The sequence below is a fragment of the Tasmannia lanceolata genome, unplaced genomic scaffold (assembly GCF_043159265.1).
Source record: "Tasmannia lanceolata isolate RefF3 unplaced genomic scaffold, GAP_Taslan_0.1 ptg000002l, whole genome shotgun sequence".
Classification (NCBI taxonomy): domain Eukaryota; kingdom Viridiplantae; phylum Streptophyta; class Magnoliopsida; order Canellales; family Winteraceae; genus Tasmannia; species Tasmannia lanceolata.
The window spans coordinates 8,667,717-8,673,887 of record NW_027518679.1 but is presented as its reverse complement, the minus strand read 5'-3'; positions in this window follow the sequence as shown (position 1 = coordinate 8,673,887).

Here is a 6,171-nt window from a genome sequence, read left to right as displayed (position 1 = left end):
CACAATCTCTACCCAAATCCATCCTAAGGTGGGGCCCACCATTTTACGGCCCATTATTTTACACCGATACATAGCATGGGCCAAGAATGCTAGTTAGATATCTAAATCTCTATGGTTTTAAACAAACCAAATCAAGAAATGCCATTATCAGTTGACACATGATTTAATTACCAAGACTTAATTACCAAAACTTTCCTACAAATGAAATGTATCTTCATTCATTTCAAACAAAATAAAAGGGAGGGAAATTTAACAACTTCCCAAAAAGGCAAAAATAAAGCCCAACTCACTTCTCAGGAAACTTTAATAACTTCCCAATAAGGCAAAAATAAAGCCCAACTCACTTCTCATCATTCCTCTCAACTTCCAAATGTCATAAAAAAACCAAATAGGAAGAAGAGTTGATTCAGCAAATCAAATAAGGAGAAACTGATAAGAGCCCTTCCATCACACCTACAACAAACACCAGCCTGTATAGAGAAGCCCTTCCTAGAGGATTCTTGCCTTTCAGTGTTTCCTCAGGTCAGACCCATATGGACTAGATGTGTAAATCTATTTTTCCTGACCACCCAACTTCACTCGTATGTTCGCGTCCTCTTGACGATGGTTGGAAATATGGAGACAGGGCCGATAAGAAACAGAAGTGCCAAGGTTTTAAAATCATAAAGATCCTTGACTGACTTCAGATCTCCCAGAGCAAGTCCAGCCTGAAAATGGCAAGAGAACACGCCCCAGTAGATTAGCAAATTATCTGATAACGAAATAAGAATATTATTTCTAGAATACCTTCATGGGTTGAATTAGTTTTTTATATCAATTTCCAAATTGCTAGTTTCAGAAATTTCTTATAAAGAACAGCAACATTCACAAACGTTAATCACACCTTCAGACTGGCTGCATATCATGGACACAAGCATAATAATTAAATTGAAAGCATAATGAAAACTCTATTAGTATGAGCAGTAGTACTTCTAGTAACCAGTCTATGCAGTGGAGATAAGAATGGGACTTAGGCCCATAGCTCAAATAATCTTGAGGTTGTAGGTTAAAACCCAGGAAAAACGAAACAGATATGCAGCAGGAACCCTAGATTTCTTCACAAGTAAATTCATAATCACCAGGTTTTACTGCTAAGCCAAGACATTACATCGCAAGTAGGGCTGCAAATGAGCCGAGCCGAGCCGAGCTGAACCTTGGTGTGTTTGGGCTCGGCTCGCTTAGTTTGAGCATCGGCTCGTGTTCGTGATGAGCTTTATACTATGGGCTCATGTTCGGCTTGCCAAAATTCAACAAAGCTCAAGCTCGGCTTGTTTAGTAAACGAACAAGCCCGAGCCGAGCTGAGCCGAGCCAGGCTCGAGCTTGGTTAGGTTCGGGTTCAGCTCGTTTAGTAAACACATCAAATAAATATTAAGTAATATGTATATGAGAAAACTGTTGGTGCGCTTAAGTTGTTATAACGCTTCCCATTGGTGCGCTTTAGCGGGACCCAGCGGGACCCAAACATTTAAACGAATGGGAGGCGTTATAACAACTTAAGCGCACCAAAAAAATGGTGCGCTTAAGTGAACCAATAGTTCTCTCTCTCTCTCTCTCTCTCTCTCTCTCTCTCTATATATATATATATATATATATATATATATATATGAGCAAAGTGTTCCTGCGCAGCTGCTCAGTTAGCTTAACTGAGCAGCTGCCCCAAAAAACTCATGTGGCCCCATATTTTTTGGGTGATTCAAAGCATTCATTTGATGGGCCCTTCCATGGATTGGGTGTGTACCAAAAATCAGCTCCATTGGATCACCAATGGGTGTCCATTTGTGGGGCAAAAAAATGGACAGATACTGTTTCTCCACAAATCTATCCATTTTTTGCCCCACAAATGGACACCCTAAGGTGATCCAATGGAGCTGATTTTTGGTGGACACCCTACCCATGAAAGGGCCCATCAAATGAATGCTTTGGATCCCACCCAAAATGTGGCCATATGAGTTTTTGGGGCAGCTGCTCAGTTAAGCTAACTGAGCAGCTGCGCAGGAACACTGCCCTATATATATATATATATATATATAGAGGAAAAGTGTTGCTACTCGGTCTTGAAGCTAAGCTTATCTACTCGGTCAGGTTAAATACAGTGGGGGTCCACATTGTCTGGGTGATCCAAACCATTCATTTGAAAGCCCCTCACCTAGATAGGGTGTCCACAAAAAATCAGACCCATAGGATGATCCTAACCCATCCAACAATGGAGGGAAAAATGGCAGATTTGTGGACAAACTGTGTCTGTCCATTTTTTCCCATTTTCCCTCCACTGTTGGATGGGCTAGGATGATCCTATGGATCTGATTTTTTGTGGACGCCCTATCTAGGTAAGGGGCTTTCAAATGAATGGTTTGGATCACACAAACAATGTGGGCCCCCACTGTATTTAACCCGACCGAGTAGATAAGCTTATCTACTAGACCGAGTAGCATCACTTTTCATTTGGAAGGCCCTTCCATGGATAGGTTGTGGCAAAAAAATCAGCCCCATTGGATCATCCTAACCCTAGCATTTGTGGAGGGGGAAAATGGGCAGAAACACGGATACACAGTGTCTATCCGTTTTCCCCTCCACCGTTGATTGGGTTAGGACGATCCAATGGGGCTGATTTTTTGGGCGCACCTTGTCCATGGAAGGGTCTTCCAAATGAATGTTGTTTTTTTTTTTTTAGTTTTTGAAAATTGACAATTTCATTGATACTATGAATATTACATTGGGGACTAGGAGTCCCTACTTGCATTACATAGAATCAATTAAGGGTGGCCAAGAGCATACTCCTAGGCCAGTAAAAAATCAAAAGAAGTGATCTTTTGGGTCAACTGCTACAGTGAGGTCTACACTTCCATTCGCTGCCACAATGCCGAATGACTATTTCACTTCCCTTTTGAATTCTTCATCTACTATCGCAACCGAGAGTGCCTTCACCATTCCACCTTCCTTTCCTTTACATTGCCCAATGATCTCAATTAAATCGAATCCAACAAAAAATGTCATATTTGTGGGCCCCATCAACTCATATGTGTGACCTGCCACGTCAAACAGACTTCTCCACCACTTTCTAGCTGGCGAATTCGATTTTCAAAAATCCCACTCAAAGGCCTGAAGCTATTATGTGCCCCTAACTGTGCACGATAGCCAACCGATCGAATCCGAACTTCGGCGGCCTCCACCTTGCGCCACCACCCGTCTTGGGGGATCCCCATTAAACTACCAAGCCAAAAATCCTAGTCTAACCCTGGAGACCACCATTGTTCACCCTAACATTCTTCCTCTTCACTTCCACCAAACCCTAAATCCCTAAACCTACCCTACCTTCCACCTAACCCTAGTCTTTCCTCCTTCCTCAACCACTACCTCTCCAGCCACTGCCTTCCACCACTCCACCTACCTACCTGCAACCCAAAACACCTATCACAACTTAAACCTTGGCCCTTCTAGCCCCAACCTTGCACTTTGATCAAACCCATCTTTTACCCCCAAATATCCAGATGGCAACCCCAATGCTATCTCCGGCTACCCATCGCCTCCGCCACTCAACACGGCCCCCAAATCCGGCGACCCACGGCTTCCCAAAGCCCTTTGCCGGTCATCCGCCGCACCATTTCCGACATACCACATGCCTTCTGTGTTTCACGAGGGAGATGAGGGTTTGGAATAACCGACCATCTCAATACCACCGTCCGTATCCTCCATCATACCTTTTCTCCACCACCACCACCATCACCTCCACATCCAACCTCCTCCTTTTATCCTCCGAATCCGGCCACCATTTTCCATACTCCTGCCACGTCCACCACTTCTGACAACTCAGCAGCCTACTTTCTCCATCCACCCTACCCTGTTCTAATCTTTTTCCCATTAAATCCGGCCCACTCGGACCCAGATCTGGCCATTCCGCACCTCCAGCCACCATTGTTGCATCCCCTACGAGATCTGCCCACTCCGGACATCATCCGGCCACCAACACCTCCCCTTGCCCATCAAGGGAGAGAGATGGAGAGATCAGAAAGTAGGAGAGATAGATCTAAAGAGAAAGAGAGACGAGAGGAATAGAAAGAGGGGGATCAGAAAAATAAAAAAGAGTTCTCAGGGAGAGATAAGAAAAATAAAAGAAAAGGAGATTGGGGGGGGGGGGGAGAGAGAGAGAGAGAGAGAGAGAGAGAGAGAGAGAGAGATTAGGAAAGATAAGAGGAAGAGAGAGATCGATCGGAGAGAGAGAGACCAGCGAGAGAGAGGGGAGAAAAAAACACTAAAAAGGAGAGGGCGAGAGGGAGAGAGATGAAATCGCCTCCCTCCCTAGGGTTTCCATCGACCTAGGGAGGGGGCACACGAAAGCACTATCATTCCCCCTCTCAATCAAACATTCCTACAGCCAAGTTGTCACCCACTAATTTAGGTGATCTATGCGAATGGAGAAAATTATTGAATGGTTTTGATTCCCCAAAAAATGTGTCCCCCACCCCTTTTTTGCAAACGTGTGTAGGTAACTTACCTGCACACGTTTCCAGGAACCCTTCTCTCTCTCTCTCTATATATATATATATATTTATATATATATATATGAATATATGGGAAAAGTGATGCTACTCGATCTTGTAGCTAAGCTTATCTACACGGTCTGGTTAAATACAGTGGGGGCCCACATTGTTTGGGTGATCCAAACCATTCATTTGAAAGCCCCTTACCTAGATAGGGTGTCCACAAAAAATCAGATCCGTAGGATCATCCTAACCCTTCCAACAGTGGAGGGAAAAATGGGAAAAAATGGACAGACACAATTTGTCCACAAATCTGCCATTTTTTCCTCCACTATTGGATGGGTTAGGATGGTCCTATAGATCTGATTTTTTGTTGATACCCTATCTAGGTAAGGGGCTTTCAAATGAATGGTTTGGATCACCCAAACAATGTGAGCCCCCACTGTATTTAACCCGACTGAGTAGATAAGCTTAGCTACAAGACCGAGTAGCAACACTTTTCTGATATATATTGTGGACCCCGATCCGGAGGAGGCGGCGAGGAAACGGGTCCCCCTTCGGTCCTTTAGATCATCCACAAGAAAGAGAGCTCTACCAAGGAACTCTCGAAATAGGTGCCAGCCTCATAGCATAGCACAAGTGGCGATAAATGAATGAGATACCTCTTGATCCGCAGCTAAGGCTCGAAACCAAGACGTATCTAAAATAACTCAGAGTCACCATCCATGGATAGGCCATGGAACCCAAAAATAAAATCCTCTGTGCAATGGATAACCAGAAATATATATGGGTTCGTGCCTGATTACGGATGAGCAAGGTCCGAAGAGCATCTCAATCCGCCCAAGTGCATGCACTTGGTCTCTTATGCCATTTATTAGTAACTTTGAAGAGTTTTGGACGAAAATCATGTGAAATGAGAATAAATATCTCCGAGAAAAATGTTTACCTAAACATGCATGACCCGGGGATAGTAAGCACATACAAAATAAATAAAAGATGTGCCACCTAAGCATAGCTAAGTTATGAGTGTCATGCCTAATGTGTGTCTAAGTTCTAGTGGACAAATACATGCATACTACAGCTAAAGGTATAAGGTCTGTGCAGGAAAAGAAATATAAAGCTAGCTGTTAATCATGAGATGAATTAAGAATACAGTAAAGGAAATAAAGAATAAACAAAATGACAGACAGATAAAAGAATAATGGAATGAAACTTAGGGCGAACACACAACGCCTATATACATTAGGGCGAATATATAGCTTCTAATAAATTAGGGCGAACACATAACGCCTATAAATTAGGGCGAACATATAGCGCCTAATATAATATAAGATCCTATATATGCAGCAAAATTAATATATGTATATGATGAGATGAACAAATGAAAGAACTACAGCTACACATGAGTTAAGACAATAAAGAAAGCGATGAATAACTTATAATTAAGCAAGAGTATGAGCATTAATGAAAACTGTAAAGAACAAAAATGGCTAAGGCTAAGTATGCTAAACTACAACTAAACAAGTCTATAGTGAATAGATAATTGCTACAACTAAAACTGCAAATGACAAATCACTATCAATTAAAGAATGAAAGCACACTAGCATGGTCCTATGCAATAAACAGTAGAGAACAACAAATACAACTCATAAA